Raw genomic sequence first — 16,844 nt, forward strand, 5'->3', positions numbered from 1 at the left:
CACAGAGGCCTGAGAGACCTTGCTGGTGAAGATGGAGAGCAAGACACACAGGGAATGTCACTTCCTTCCCTTATTAAATTCGTCAGTGGCCACATGTTGTCTTTGTTTCTCCTTTAACTGTTCCTGCAGTAGTAACAGCTCATTATGGGGACCTTCAATTGCCTTACAGGTCTAGACTGAGTTCTGATCTGGACTGCTGCTGTGCTTGGAGGCTGCTGTCATTGAGCACCAGATGAACTCACTCCTGCCACGCTGCCTGGCAGTTTATTCCATCCGTGTCACAGCTCTGTCTGCAGCACTGACAGCTCCAGCCCACCCCGTCAGGTCCCTGGCTGAGGACATTACCTCACATCTGGGCTGAACCACCCCAGCTGTGGCACCAGCCCGGCTCTGACCTGCCACAGGAAACCTGGTACCAAGTGTCCAAGACCGCATGTGTGCAAAGGCTTTGCCTCAGAGCACAGACATGACATGGCCACAGATTGTTGAATGTCTCTCTACACCTAGGACTATAAAACCAGAATAAAATGCCTGAATTCATTCAACTGAAGATGCTCCTCCCCCAGCGTGGAGGAATTAGATCCTTTGCTGTAACATTCCTGGTGTCCTGTCTAACGATGGGGCAAGAAAATCTGTTTCTCATGCCAAAATTATTTCTTAATATGAAAAAAACTACTGCAGGAAAGAATTGTCTCTGTAGTGGTGAGAGAAGAAACATCACTGATTATTTCAGACTTTTTCATGGGCCATTCCCCTGGAGATCCAGGAAGAACACAAGGGAGCCCAGAGGGGACAGAGAAAGGGACCTCATGGGCTGCTGCTGTGCTGCTGAGCTGGACTGGGCTCCTGGGACAGAGGGAGCTCATGGCAAGCGGCAGCGCTGCAGAGAGACAGCTCTGCCCAGGAGCGGCTCCTCTGCAAAGCGCAGCAGGCCTGAGGTTTCTGCCTGGGCATCTCAGGGAGACGAGCCAGGCAGAGAGAGATTAAAGGTGGTCAGGACTGGGAGGATGACTGAGAGCTCACTGGAGGAGAAATCTTTGCAGCCCTTGCCATGGTAAGTCTCTGGCTGCAGGGCAATGCAGCTGTAGCTCCTGGAATTATCTCCTAAAACTGGCACAGGCACAGCTTGTGGGATCTGTACAGAGGGGGCTCTTGTTCAAGCAGTTTTGAACAGCTGTGAAGCCGGGTGAGCACCCAGGGGTGCCCAGGGCTGTCCTGCAGAGCAGGGTCCCTGCACCCCAGGGCTGTGACAGGGCAGGGACTCTGCCGCCTGCCAGGGTCAGCGCTCAGCCTGCCCGGGGACATCCCCTTGCGCTGCAGGGAGAAGCTCTGCATGAAAGGAGCAACCCCAGCAATGCAGGGTCCTTCTGCTGTACAGAGGGTGCTGTCTGGGTGTCACGGCCCATTCGATGATGGACTCGTGATGGTTCTTTTAACCTTGATCTCAGAGTGCAAAATTAAGGCGACCAAAATGCCCAGGGGTAATAATTCAATCAAGCAGCATTACTTTATTAATTTCCCCATAAAGGGGCACGCGATAGAGAGAAAGAGGAAGAAAAAGTAAAGGGAAAAAAAAAGGGGAGAAGTAAAAGTAAAGACGAGAAATGAGGTTGTGTTTGTCACCAGTTGAGTTCCTGATGGCGATGGTCAGGCAAATCGTCAGACCGACTCTTACAGACGGTCACCATCAGGGGACACCACAGGGACCAGGGGACACCAGGGCCTCTGAAGGGACAGCCAGGGCCACCGGTGTCACCACAGGGGTGGCCGTGACCCCTGGGAAAATGAGCAGGGTCACCATGGGGTCAGGGCCACCACAGGGATGGTCGGGTCCACCGTGGGGTCAAGGCCATTGCCGGGTCAGGGTCACCACGGGGTCAAGGCCACTGTGACGAAGGTCGCGGACAGGAACCAATAAAAGTGACACCAGATCTTGGAACCGTGTCGGAGCGGTTCTTGATGGCGATGTTCAGGCAAATACTGCTCCATCTTCGGACCGACTCTCACATTGGGTCAGAGCTATTCACATCTCAAGATCACTACAGGGCACTCCCAGGCGACTTTTAAACTAGTACAGCAAGTCAGTTGGTACCTGACAGGGAGGGATCCTGGTATTGAAATCCCTTTGTCTGGGTTGACGGGGTGGGCACTGGGACATAGAAACTAATTTCTTGGTTCAGGATGCGGCCCTGAAATTTCAGATCCATTTCTCTTAGAGTTGTATAAACCTGGGAGTATCAGAAATTAACACACTGTGCCTTACAGACAGCTTTACGGTGACTTTTCCAGGCTCATTATTGCTGGTTTGATGTTCCCATCAGAGCCAGCACATACAGAGCTGCCCCTGGGCTGTGCCCGGCTGCTGGGAGGGGTCTGCAGGGCAGAGCTGAGCACACAGCGGGTGGGATGGGGTCTGTGACACTGACAGGAGGAGACCTGGGGACACAGACACAGCTGCAGGCAGGGACAGCTCCAGGCAGCAGAGCAGGGGGTGTTCAGGAGCTCTTTTGGTCCTTCTCTGCAGATGATGCTGGGTGTTGTCTGCTGGGCAATGATCTGACTGTCCTTTGAGCACATCCCACCTTCAGCAGCCCTGACTCTGCTCTGCCTGTCCTGCTGGGCTCACGAGCTGCCCCCAGAAAGGCCCAGCTCTGCCGTAGGATCCCAGGAGTGCTGAGCCTTTCCTTGGGGTCTGCACTCTCCTCTCAGAGCCCTTTGCTTCCCTCAGTGAGCGGTTGTGTCCTGCTCTCTCCATCACATCTCCACCTCTGGGCTGAGGCAGCGAAAGGGCAGATCTGCCCTTTCAAACAGGGCTCTCCTGCTCCACTGTGAGTTCAGTTTTGGGTTTTCTTTTAAAGAGAGATTTGTTCATGAAGTGGTTTTCAAGGCAGCACAAGTGAAAAGACAGGGCAAATGGGTAAAAGCTGCTCTCCTAACTCTGCACTGAGCCACACAGAGATGAGCTGTTTTGCCTGTCTTGAGACTCTTCTTCATATTTTCAGTCATATAAATGAGGATTTCAACCCCTGCAAAAATCCACTCATGAGATGTGATGATGGAAAATTCAAAACATAGACAAAATCATTGTAATGACATGCTAAGCCTCTACTTTGCAGCCCACGCTCGGAAGTGTATCAAGTACTGATCTTGAACTTTTCCACTAATGGAACGTCAAATCTGACATTGCTTGTGAACGTCAAGGCTGTCACAAACCAGCTCCCATGTCCCCAGCGCAGCAGAGCAAAGCTGGTTGCTTGGCCCCAGACGGGCAGAGGTCCTGCTCCTCACAGCACACTCAGCCAGCACACAGCGGAGGAAGGAAATGCATTTCAACTGGGCTTATTTATATGAAAAATGCAGTGGCTTTGCTCAGAGGAGTGTGTCCTGATTTTAAGTTGTCATTTTCTTTTTTGGAACAGAGCCCCCATGGCAAGAAACAGCAAATGTCCAACTGCAGCTCCATCACCCAGTTGCTCCCCCTGGCGTTCACAGACACACGGGAGCTGTGGCTCTTGCACTTCTGGCTCTTCCTGGGCATCTACCTGGCTGCCCTCCTGGGCAATGGCCTCACCATCACCACCATAGCCTGGGACCAGCACCTCCACACCCCCACAGCCCGCCAGAGCCCGACAAGGCCCGACAGAGCCCGCCAGAGCCTGACAGAGCCCACCAAAGCCCGACAAGGCCCGACAGAACCCGCTAGAGCCCGCCAGAGCCCGACAAGGCCCGACAGAGCCCGACAAGGCACGCCAGAGCCTGACAGAGCCTGCCAGAGCCCTCCAGAGCCCGACAAGGCACGCCAGAGCCCGCCAGAGCCCGACAAGGCCCGACAGAGCCTGACAGAGCCCGCCAGAGCCCGACAAGGCCCGCCAGAGCCCGCCAGAGCCTGACAAGGCCCGACAGAGCCCGCCAGAGCCCGCCAGAGCCCACCAAGGCCCGACAGAGCCTGACAGAGCCCGACAAGGCCCGCCAGAGCCCGCCAGAGCCCGACAAGGCCCGACAGAGCCTGACAGAGCTTCTTCCTGCTCAACCTCTCCTTCCTCGAGCTGGGCTCCATCTCCACCACTGTCCCCAAGTCCATGGCCAATTCATTCTGGGACACCAGGAGCATTTCTTACACAGGATGTGCTGCTTGAGTCTTTCTGTTTGTCTTTTTCATTTCAGCAGAGTATTTTCTTCCCATCATCATGTCCTATGACCGCTACGTTGCCATCTGTAAACCCCTGCACTACGGGACCCTCCTGGGCAGCAGAGCTTGTGTCCACATGGCAGCAGCTGCCTGGGCCACTGGGTTTCTCAGTGCTCTGCGCCATTTTCACTGCCACTGTGCAAGGGCACTGCTGTGGACCAGTTCTTCTGTGAAATTCCCCCGATCCTCAAGCTCTCCTGCTCAGACACCTACCTCGGGGAAATCTGGCTTCTTGTGGCCAGTGTCTTGGTATTACTTGGGTGTTTTTTCTTTATTGGGCTGTCCTATGTGCAGATCTTCAGGGCCGTGCTGAGGATCCCCTCTGAGCAGGGAGGGCACAAAGCCTTTTCCACATGCCTCCCTCACCTGGCCGTGGTCTCCCTGTTTGTCAGCATTGGCATGTTTACCTACCTGAAAACGCCCTTCATCTCCTCCCCATCCTTGGGCCTGGTTTTGTCATTTCTGTACTCAGTGTTGCCTCCAGCAGTGAATCCCCTCATCTACAGCAGGAGGAACCAGGAGCTCAAGGATGCCCTGTGGGAACTCATTTCTTATTGTTTTCTGAAGCAATAAACTCCCACCTGCTTCTACACAGGAGTTTTAATGTAGCTAATTACAGGACCAGCCTGTCATCTGGATTTTCTGTTGTTATTAGGTGTTTTTTTAATGTGATCCTGTTGTCATGCCCTTTCTAATTCTCTGTCTGATTTTCTTTTATAACTACTGGCTGTGTAAATGAAGAGCTGTGCTCTCCTTGTCTCTTAAACAAAATAAACATTCCTGTAGTAACTTGTTTTTCACTATATCCTTCCTCCAAGGCCTTTTTGGAGGATCAGGGACAATTCCTGTGTGCGTGGGAGGAGGGGAAAAGACTCCAGCACGGCAGCACTGCCAGGGAGCAGCTGCGCTTGGTCTTCCAGAGCTGTTCTCATTCCACTCCCACACTCTCCTTCTGATCCCTTGTACTGGTGCAAGGCCTGAGTGCTCTGGCAGCTTGGTCACCGTCCTGCTGTGTGTCAGTCCTGTGAGCGCAGGCAGGGACAGGCAATGGGCACTTGTGTGACAGATCTGGACCCAGAACAGCCTTTCCAGATAGAAAGGTGATCTCCTCAGGGCAGTGCATGATGCTTTAGGTCTTCTTCCAAAGATTCTCTCAAGAATATGCCCATGAAATTGGCCACGGATGCAAACCCCAGGGTACAGCTGAACAGTGTGTGTGTGCGGGGCTGGCACACAGCAGTGTCCTCTCACAGCCAGGCCTCCTGCCAGAGACCTGCAGGACCAGCAGAGCAGGGGCTGGGCTGTGCCCGTGTGCACCGGACACCCCACAGAAGCTGCCCCAGGACATCCTCACGAACTGCCCCTCATAACCACCATTTCCAGCACTGGCCTCTCTCCCCACCTCACAGATGTTGCTCTTCCCCCCATGGAGGGACACTGAATGAGCAGGTCAGAAATCCATGTTTGCTTTGTACAGATGAGATGTGAGCACGCACATCACGGATGTGAGGTGAGATGTACCCAAGTAAGCACAAACAACATCAGCTATTCCTGGGAGTTCCATGAAGGCCTGTGGGACAGACAGTGCCTTGAGGTCACTTCATGTTGGCAGAAACATCCTATGGGAAACCACCTGAATGCAGCACTGGGTTGTGCTTCCTTGAACTGTGATCCCCGTGTCCATTCCTCATGGCGTGGGACATCTCAGATGAGTGCAGAGCAGGGTGACATGCCACAAGGCTGGGGTGCCTCCCATCCTTTGGGAGTGGCAACAGGAGGCCAGAGGGAAACCAAGACTACGGCCTCTATGTGCAACAGGGAAAGATTCTGTCTCTGAACATCCCACTCAGAGAGGTTCTGGGGTCCTTGGAAAAGGCAGACATCCAACCGAACTTCAAGAAGGGCTCTTTATTAAAACCCAGCCATTTTCCTCAAGAAGAGCTGCTCCTCCACCTGGTTTAGCGCCAGCAGCACAGGGCTCTCAGGATCCATCGTGATCTTGGCCGCTTCCATGAAGAGCGCACGATGACAATGGTCTGAGTTGCCAGGAAGCAGATGGAAGGCTCACTGTCATTCTCCAAGGGTTGAATGGCTGCCAGAGAAAGAAGCAGAGCCCAGGTGACCTCTCATGTCTGGCCCCCAGGAATCCCCTCCCGACCACGCTCCCTACTCACCTCTGCAGATCACAGGCAGCTTCTCGTTGCATGTGCCCCTCAGGTGCCACACAGCCAGCCCTGGGCACAGAGCTCCATCAGCCCCTGCTCCCTCCCCTCACCAGGGCTGAGCCCAGGGGAGAGCAGGAGCTGAGATGGTGGGACCAAGCAAGGCAGCCACCAAGCCCACCTGTGTGGGCAGGGCTGGGAGGGGAGGCCAAGGCCCTGCACGGGGCAGCAGGGGCTCTGGCAGGCACAGGGCTGCTCCTTGTGCCAGGGCAGCGGTGGGGACCGGGGCCAGGCTGCCAAGAGAGGGACCCTGGGGACTGTGACTCACCGATGAACCTCAAGGCCTCCTCTCGCAAGCTGGCCTGAGCATCCATCAGGTATGGCAGGCTCTGAATCAAGAACTCTTGAGCTCTGCTTCTGTCCTGCTCCAGCTGGAGAGAGCACAAGGGTGTGGGCACGTCAGTGTCCCTCCCCACTTGGCTGGATCAGTCTCTCCTCCCAGGAACCCCCGTTCCCCTTCCCCTCCGGCCATTCCCGTGTTCCAGCCAGGAGCCCTGTGGGGCTGAGGCTGAGAGAGAGACACAGGCTGAGGAGTGCCAGGGCTGCTGAGAGCCCTCCATCCCAGTGGGTGCAGGGAGGGCAGCGGGACAGAGAGAAGAGCCCTTGGGGGCTCTGTTCTTGAGGACAGGGAACAAGGATGCAGCCTGGAGCTGCAGCAGGACAGGCGAGGCACATCTGCAGAGCCCACAGCACAGATATGTGCCTTTGTCCAGCCTGGGCCCTGGGCCTTGGGGGTCGTCCTCACCAAGCACTCTCCAATCCTCCATTTCTGCTGTGTCTGCACCAGGTGTTCGAGCTGTTTCCACTTGAGGAGCTCTGCTGCACCAAGGAGGCCTTCCCTGGCAACCTACGGAACAGCAGAAGGTGGGAGATAGCAGCATGGTCTGGAGAAGGAGATCTGGCATCACCCTCCTCTGGGCTCCGTTCCTGGGATGATTCTGCCCTTAGGGAGCTGAGACATGCCCTGGCCCAATCATCCAGGGGTCTCTTCCCTGCGTCACTGCTCAGCTTTGAAATCTGTACCTTGGCCACGCTCTGCGTTTGGTCACTCATGTGGAAGAAGAGTGGGAGCAGGCCAAGTCGCACCCTGTTCTTCGTCTTTCTCTTGTTGTTACCCACCAACACCTTCATCAGGTCTCTGAAGAGGCTGATGGACATCTCTCTCAGCTGGCTCAGCTCCTGGAAGGGAGAAGCACAGTAGGACCTGAACACCAGCAGCTCTCTGCCCACGGTTTGCAGAAGCTCCTGCATGGCTGATGTGAGGGGAGGTGCTCCAGGGCAGCATTCTGCACACTGCAGTTGTGGGCCAGATCTGCGGCCCTGCGTACAGGAAAGGCCACTCAAGAGACTTGTTCAGGCAGTGCCTGTGCCTCAAAGTGCTCTCCCAGCCACCCAGCGACCCCCACCAGCTTCAGCAGCCATGGTGGGGAGGAGCTGTGGGAGCAGCTGGCAGGGAGAAGCTGGGCTGGGCTGCAGAACACAGAAACCATCCCACAAGAGCCTCAGGGAGAAAGCAGAGAAGCCGCCCCTGCTCCGCGTGGCTGGGCTGAAGGGCAGCTCTCATTGTCCAGTTCTCATCCACAAGGTTCAGGCTTATATCAGCCTTACATCATCAAAAAAGGGCGGGAGAAATTCTGCCAGCAGCACAGCCATGGGGGTGGCCTCCTTCCTCTCCAGCTGAGCCATCACGTTTCTGAAGACCACCAGAGCCTTGATCTTGATAGCCTTATTGCCGTACTGCAGGACCCACAGCAGGTCTGGCAGCATGACCTTCATTTTTCTTGCCTGTATGAAAAAGAGAGTTGCCCTCTTGGGACCAGGTCGATGCCTGGAGAGCTCCCCAGGCAGCCACCAGGCCCCACCATGGCAGGGAGGGCCTTTGGAGCAGTCACCCCTGCTCCTGACTGCCAGCCAAGGCCAAGCCCGAACCCACTGCCCCGGCCCTTGGCTGCCAACATGGCTGCCCTTGGTGACGCCCTACTCACCATCTCGTGTCTCTCTGACAGCGTCATCATGCCCCTGAGCAACAGGGAGAGCAGCGTTGGTCTTCGTTGCCTCAGAAACCTACTGACTTGGTACATTGGAGCAAACGCCTCATCTTGCAGGTCACTGCTGGCCAGCATCTGAAAGCAAGCCAGCAGTGAGCAACTGGCAGAGCTGGTGGGGCTCCTTGCACCGTGCAGCTCCTGGGGCACCAGGAGCTTTTTCCAGTAACTCACAGCCAAGCGAAGGATGGAGGCGTCGTCCCGGTGTGTATATAAGATCCTACGGTGCCGGTCCTGCAGTTGGATGTGCAGCTCCTTCAAGACGTTCTGCAAGGTCTGGGGCACGGAGAACATCACCTCCCACAGTGCCAGGGCAGTCCTGCAAGAGAGCGCTCTGTCAGCAGGGCAGCCTGGGCCACAGCAGCGTGTCCAGGCTCAGCGCTGCAGGACGCTTGGGATGCCCTGGGCAGCAGCAGAGGGCTGAGCTGCTGCTCCCGTGGGGCTGGCAGGAGTGCAGTGGGGGGCTCTGGGCTGTCTTGCTCAGCTGTGCCTGCGGCGGGCCTGGCTGAGCCCCAGCGCTGGCAAATGTGGTGGGATGGAGGGTCCTGCTCCTCGGGGGTGTCCTGCAGGATTCCTTGGCGCTGGCAGCCAGAGCGTCTCCAGGCCCCTCTCCCCACAGGGAACAAGCCCTCATGGCTTTTGGGGCCAGTACCTGTCTCCTGGTGGTGCGATTGTCAGCAGCGTCGAGACCACCTCCCCAGGGCATTTGTCAGCCATCTCGACAATGAGGGACTCCACACTCTGCCGGGCTGCTGTCGTGTTTATGCTCTCCAGGTTTCTGTGGATGCAGCTCGTGATCTTTGGTACCTGGAGGGGACAAAGGTGAGGATGGCGCTGCCACTGGAGTGCAGCCATTTTTTCAGCTGTCCTTCCCATCCCTCTCTGCCGCCTTCACGTGGCTTCACTGTTCCGAGACACCGGGATTTGAGAGGAAAAGACGGATGGAGGGAGGAACAAGGCCTGACAGGGCCAAAGGGCAATCCAGCCAAAGGCCACTTACATCCACCAGCCAGAAATCACAGTTTCTCTTCACCGTGTTCAGCATGTTTCTGGCCGCCTCCTTGTCAAAGGTGCTGGAGTCTCTCATTGCCTCGATTAACACCAGGACCACGTCTGTTTTCTCACAAGGCTGGAGGTCTTCTGCAAAGAACTATGGGAAGAAGGGAGGCAGCGAAGCCAAGTCACACCCGGTGCCCTGATGCTGCTGCTTAGCCGGGCAGTGCCAGCAGCCCTGCAGAGGCACCCGGCGGTGCTGCAACAGTGCCTGCAGCCAAACTGGGAGCAGGGGCGGCAGTGACTGCTGGGGAGGATGAGAAGAGAGGCCCCAGGTTGAGGGAGAAGGTTTGGGCTCATGGGCACAGGGTGCTGGCCCTGCCGTGAACCAGGGCTTGCTGGTGGCCAGGAGGACTGGGGCTGCTGCTGGGACACTGGAGCACACCCTCGCATTGTCCCTGCTTGGGGACAGCAGGAACCCTCTCAGCAGGGACCATGCCAGCCCCGCTGATTGTGGAGGCCTTTGCTCACACAAGGCCCCTGCTGATGCCACAGCCAAGGATGCCAGCCAGAGCCGGGAGCTCGTTACCTCGATAATGTGAGCAGCACTCGGCGTGCCTGCTGCCCTGGCACGGTCGTCCCATGCGTGTCACGGCTGGAGGGTGCCTGGCAGACAGGCTGAGATGCTGGAGCCAGGCACGACAGGGAAAGCCCCCAGTGCAGCGGGTGAGGAACTCGCTTCAGACGGGCAGGAAAGGTCCCCGTCCCACAGCACGGCTGCCTCCTGCCCACCCAGCTGCCTCTCGCTGCCAGTGCCCTGGAGCAGGAGCTGGGTCCCCTCTGCCTGCAGAAGCTGTGCTGGCACCAGCTCCCAGCTCAGAGCAGCCCTGCACTTCAGGCAGCATAATCACCACCCATGGGAACCCCCTGCCAGCCTGTGGGGAAACGTGATGCTGGTGTGGAGCAGAGGGCCATAGCTGGGCCCCACCCTGGCCAGACAGTCAGGGCCTCTCACTCACCGATCTGCAGTGGCTGGACCACATCCACCTGGTTGGGGTCCAGTGGAGATCTGAGCTCCTGGGGAGCCCCAACCTCCTCCTGCCAGGCCACCCTGGGGCGGCTGGGGGGTCTCTCCTGCCAGGCCAGCCTAGGTCGGATCGGGGGTCTCTCCGCCATTTTGCAGACAAAGGCTACGACTAAGGATGGGGAAGGCGGATGCTTCGGAAAAATGCCTTGGTGCTGCAGCTCTGCCAGAGGCAGCGACGAAAGGTGTGGGCTGCGCTCGTGTGCTCCTCGTTGGGGAAAGACGTGAGCTGCGCTCAGGAGCTCCTTGCTCCAAGTCTGCCAGGGGCAGCAGAGAGTCTGCCGGAGGCAGCTAGAGCTAGGTTGTGGTTGGACTCGACGATCTTAAGTGTGTCTTCCAACCAAAAAGATTCTCCGATTCTCTGAAAGACGTGGGCTACGCGCGGGGGCTCTCGCCAGCTCCGTGCTCACACCCTGTCTCCTCACCGTCCTGTCGGACAGTGTGGGCTGGGCCCGCAGCTGCGCTGAGCACGTGCAGGGCAGTGGGTGTCACCAAGTGAGGTCACAAAGGGCCCCACTGTGACCCTGCGCCTGGGGAGGGAGGCCAGGGTGTGCCCTTGGGAGGCACAGGCCAGCTCAGCCCTGGGCACCTGGGTTCTCTCAGGGTGGCCATGGCTAAATTTCAATGCCAATTTCTAAACCCATTGCTCTGAGCATAGTCTTTAACAGTCCGTTGCACCGCTCCATTTTCCCGGTGGCTGGTGCATGATGGGGATGTCACAGACCCACTCAATGCCACGGTCCTTGGTCCAGACGTCTATGAGGATGTTGTGGAAATGAGTCCTGTTGTCTGGCTCAGCTCTCTCTGGGCTACCGCGTCACCACAGGACTTGCTTTTCAAGGCCCAGGACAGTGTTGCGGGCAGTGCCGTGGGACACGGTGCATGTTTCCAGCCAATGGCTGCCCCATTGTAAGCACAGAGCTCGTGCCGTGGCGGGTTTGTGTCAGTGTGATATATTCAATTTGCCAGGCCTCCCCATGTTTACACTTTAGTCATCGCCCCCCATACCACACAGGCTTTGCCTGCTTGGCTTGTTTGATCGTAGCACATGTTTCACAACGGTGAATAACCTGTGCAAGAGCGTGCATGGTCAAGTCCACCCCTCGACTGTGAGTCCATTCATATGTTGCATCCCTTCCTCGATGACCTGAGGCATCGTGGGCCCAATGGGGCATCAATAATTCACCTTCATCTTGCCAGTGCAAATCTATTTCAGCCACTTTAATCTTGGCAGCTCGATCCCCCTGCTGGTTGTTCTTATCAGATTCTTCAGTGGACCGACACTTGGGCACATGGGCTTCTACGTGGTAAACTCTCACAGGCAGGTTCTCCAGCCGGGCAGCAATATCTCGCCATGATTCAGCAGCCCAGATGGGTTGGGCTCTGCGCTGCCAGCGGCTCCGCTTCCATTGCTGGAACCAGCGCCACGGGGCATTTCCACCATCCATGAGAGAGCAGAGGTGAAGCTGCTTAGATGCTGGGGCCTCTTCAGCCCCTGTCAGGATGGCGGGTGCTGGGTCTCGTGGGGCCTCTGCCCCACAGCATGGGCTGTGGCCCAGCGTACAGCAGGGGCCACAATGGTCGGACGCTGTTGGCGGTGGCGGCGAGAAGCCAGATGGCCCATGGCTGCGTTCCAGCGGCACAGCCCGCGATACTGACTGTGTGAGCGGGTGGTGCCACGGACACGCGGGGTCTGGAACATGGGGGTGGCCGGGAGATGGGAGGGACAGGGAGGGTGGCAGAGAGGAAGGGGCCCCGGGCCTGGGCCGGGGCTGCTCGAGCTCGGGGCAGCCTGAGCACTCTGCCCTGGTTTGGGTGCCACACTGCCATGTGGCGCTGTGTCCTCTGATTGGCAGTCTGGGATTTCCCTCTGGCTCCTCCCATCAAATGATTGGTCAGACTGTTTGTCAATGATCCATGTGCTGCACTCCCACCAGGTGTGACTGGTGCAGCTAGCACAGCCCGGCCCTGAATGCTGCCCAGTTTGTTCAACTCTCGTCACCTTTTTGCAGGTCTCAAAGCTTGATTGGCTGGTTACCTCTCAGTCACATGGCTCGCCCCGCCTCCTCAAATGTGATTTGCTCTCCTCGGTCCACTGACTCTCTAGAGACTTCGGCTTGGTTGTTGCCAGGCAACGAGCTCCACCTAAAAATGGAGCTGTGCGGCCTGAGCAAAGGCCATGGGTGATAAACGACACGTTGGGACTCTGAACATGAGGATTTGGCCCCAAGAAGGAGGCTCTGGGCACTCAAAAGGACGGGCAGATGCTACAGATGGCGCTTTGGGCCCTGAACATGAGGGGACCCTCTTGGTTCCCACCCGAGCTGGGTTTGGTGCCCAAAGAGTGGGAAGAGGAGCAGTGGTTGGTGAGGACGTATTGGATCATGTGGGACCTGAGCCCGACGTCCATGGGGTGGAACAAGGGGTGGAGAAAGAACTGTTGGGGTGGCGACACTGCTCCTGCGTGGAGCTCCAGAGGCTGCAGGAGGATTTCTGCTCCACAAGGGACCAGCACAAGCCAGTGGCCCGTTCCTGTCTGTCACTGCTCTGGGGTTGTGACCTCGGCAGCACCTGCACAGCAGGAGTGTCCTCACTGCCAGCACCGGCTCTTTCCTCTGTCTGCACCTCTGTCCCCATCTCCCCGTGCTCTCCTCCCTCCCAGGCACCTTTTCCGCCTCCTCCAGGACCCACCAAGGCCTCTGTCTGTCTCTAAAAGGAAAGAAAAACTTTCCACTCTGACGCCATCAAATAAGCGCATGAAATGAAAACATTTTTAATGGGAAGGGTAACCCTAACGTTTCCCTGTCTGAATGGTTTTAATAATTGTACTGCAGTTTTTAAAAAATCGTGTAGCTTTAGTTTCTACTGGGAGGTTGTCTTCCGTGTGCCGTTGAGATTTCACACATATTATACCACTTTCTTTATTCTCCCTGTTCAGTTGCTTTCGACACGTATCATGTTATGTCCATAGGCAGCCATCCAGAATTTGTGTTTAGTTTTGATATTGTTAGGTATTGCAGTTGAGACGGACAAATGAGGTAGACCAAGTTCTTAGGTAAAAGCAGCAGTCTCCATTTATTGCCACAAACATCTTTTTATGTATTTTTCCAGCTCAAGTGTCTTTTTGCTATTGGTTACAAGTTGCGGCAGTAGCATCTCATTGGCTAATTTTGCTGTCATCAGTGTCACTCTTTTACTCCCTTCTCTCTCATGGCTACACCTCAATATCTCTGGATACTCCTTTAGTTCCATCTTTCTCACAGGTAGGCCTTAGTATCTTCAAGGCTAATTTCTGTTCCCATGTCCTCCCTTAGGGAATCCACAGACTCACCATAGTCCCCCACGAGATACCAAACTGAGGGTGTCAGTTCATCCCCGGGGCCACACACACGTGCCACACGCATTTCCTCCATCGCCTCCTCCTCTGGTGACACACAAGAGTTGACAGCACATGAGGTTTTGATAAGAATCTCTCCAAGCACTTCAGTTTCTCCCTGGATATTCCAAAGGCACCAGTGTCACATTTGGACAGGGACAGCCATAGCCCACTCCATGAGGCTCTGTATGGGGATAGAGGGGAAGATTTGGGGAGGAGGTTAGTGAAATGTAAATATGCTCAAGTGACTTGCACTTGTCTGTAGAAAAAGCACATGCATCACACTAATTGTTCTACTGACCTTGTGTGCTTGATGAGTAGAACCTCTGCGTTAGATAACATAGGCCTGTGAGAAACTGCAGGCACCTCATCACTATGTCTGAGGTTCCTGCTTGGTTGTGAGGAAGAGCGGGAAGCTGCGCCTGCCCGAAGCCTTGAAATACAGGCGAGCTCAGCAGTTCCGGTGATCTTCCAGCAGGGTGAACTGACCAGCGCCTGCGTCCCCGCTTCTGTCACCTCTGCCTGGGAGCTCCGGTGTGGCTTCGGAGATCCCCCAGTAGAGAGGGAACTAAAATAAAACTTGCTCTTTGCAAATGCATTTGTGGCCTCTGGCTCTTCTTGCGATGTGCCTGCGTATGTGTACACAGGCTCTGCAAACAAAACATTGCTCTTGTCCATGGCACTGTGTCAACAGAGCCTGATAGAGCCCAACAGCACCTGACAAAGTCTGACAGGGCCAGACAGAGCCCGACAAAGCGTGAAAGAGCCCATATGACCCCAAGAGAGTCCAAGAGGGCATGAAAGAGCCCTACAGAGCTTGACAGAGTCCGACAGGGCCCAAGAGAGACCAACAGAGGGTCCAGAGAAGAGCAACAAGACTGGTGAAGGGACTTGAGCACAAGACCTATGGGGAGAGGCTGAGGGAGCTGGGCTTGTTTAGTCCGGAGAAGAGGAGGCTTAGAGGTGAGCTCATCACTCTCTAGAACTACCTGAAGGGAAGTTGTGGCCAGCTGGGACTGGGTGCCATGATCTAGCAAATGGGCTGGAGTTGGACCAAGGGTTGGACTTGATGATCTCTGCGGTCTTTTCCAACGCAGTCGATTCTGTGATTCTGCGAACAGAGCCTGACAGAGTTTCACAGAGCCTGACAGGGCCCAAAGAACATGATCATGACTTGCAGGGTACAGTCACGCTTGATTTTAAAATGCCAGTCTAGTCTATTTTTCTTCACTGCTTATTTGGCTATTTGTAGAGGACACAAAGCACTTGTACTGCAATCCTATATGCTATGCTATGTAGTCCTGTGTACTATTTGTTCCTCCATACTGTTTAATCAACACTTGCAGCCAGATGTCCTAGCAAAATCTTGCACATACCTCGAGAACTGACCAGGAACAGTGGCCACATGTTGCTAAAATCATCTCTAAAAGCTTCTAAACTCAGTTTCTAGAAATAGGACAGATCCTGGCACCGTGACTGATAGAGAGCTCTTCAGACTCCTGCCCAAGCGATTTTGGGGGATAGAAAATATCAGCTGCACTGAGTTTTTTCTTCACAAGCTTTTCCTTCATCATTTTTTAAAGAATCATTTCACATTATTCCCCGTATGTTCATTAGCATCAAGTCTGATCTTTTATTTCCCAAGAAAAATTTAACCATGTCAACAAAAGACTAGTGGAAACCACCAGTCTGCAGTCCAGGTTAAAATCTCTCTGAGTATCCACATGAGAGAAACAAAACATGAAATGAAGACAGAGACGTGGAGTGGAACTCCTCCAGCTTCTTCTAGAAAGTCTACTTCTCCATTACAGACATATAAAGCAGTTACCTGGAATATGGAGGCGTATGCTTTTACATTCCATCAAATCCTTCACAAAATCGTTTGTAAACGATTGTTTGCTGAATGCCTGGCTGACTTCCAGGTAACAGACCACCGCTGCTCTGCCCACGGCCAGCAACCCCGTCCTTTCCTCACAGAGAACAAAGAGGATGGACAGACACAACCTGCCCTGGGTAAAACCCATCACCTTCTCTTTCAGACACCCAGAAATGGGGTTCCAGTGGACACGTTCTGGGGCACAGCCCTTGGTTCCCCTGCTCACCCACCTGCCATTTTTGAGAAGTGCACACACTGTGTGAGAGCTGCCAGTGGTCAGGGAGTCCCCCCAGTCTCCATGAGCTTTCCAAGATGGTGGAGAGTGGCCTCACTGTGACGTCGTCCTGCTGTCTCAGCTCCTGGGGTGCTGCCCCTCCTGTCCCATAGACTGGAAAGGATTGTGTTAGTTCCAGTGATCCCTGACTTGATCCCCATCCACTGCTGCTTGTTCTGCCTCCAGTCACAGAGGCCTGAGAGACCTTGCTGGTGAAGATGGAGAGCAAGACACACAGGGAATGTCACTTCCTTCCCTTATTAAATTTGTCAGTGGCCACATGTTGTCTTTGTTTCTCCTTTAACTGTTCATGCAGTAGTAACAGCTCATTATGGGGACCTTCAATTGCCTTACAGGTCTAGACTGAGTTCTGATCTGGACTGCTGCTGTGCTTGGAGGCTGCTGTCATTGAGCACCAGATGAACTCACTCCTGCCACCCTGCCTGGCAGTTTATTCCATCCGTGTCACAGCTCTGTCTGCAGCACTGACAGCTCCAGCCCACCCCGTCAGGTCCCTGGCTGAGGACATTACCTCACATCTGGGCTGAACCACCCCAGCTGTGGCACCAGCCCGGCTCTGACCTGCCACAGGAAACCTGGTACCAAGTGTCCAAGACCGCATGTGTGCAAAGGCTTTGCCTCAGAGCACAGACATGACATGGCCACAGATTGTTGAATGTCTCTCTACACCTAGGACTATAAAACCAGAATAAAATGCCTGAATTCATTCAACTGAAGATGCTCCTCCCCCAGCGTGGAGGAATTAGATCCTTTGCTGTAACATT

The sequence above is a fragment of the Columba livia genome, chromosome 21 (genome assembly GCF_036013475.1).
Source record: "Columba livia isolate bColLiv1 breed racing homer chromosome 21, bColLiv1.pat.W.v2, whole genome shotgun sequence".
NCBI lineage: Eukaryota > Metazoa > Chordata > Aves > Columbiformes > Columbidae > Columba > Columba livia.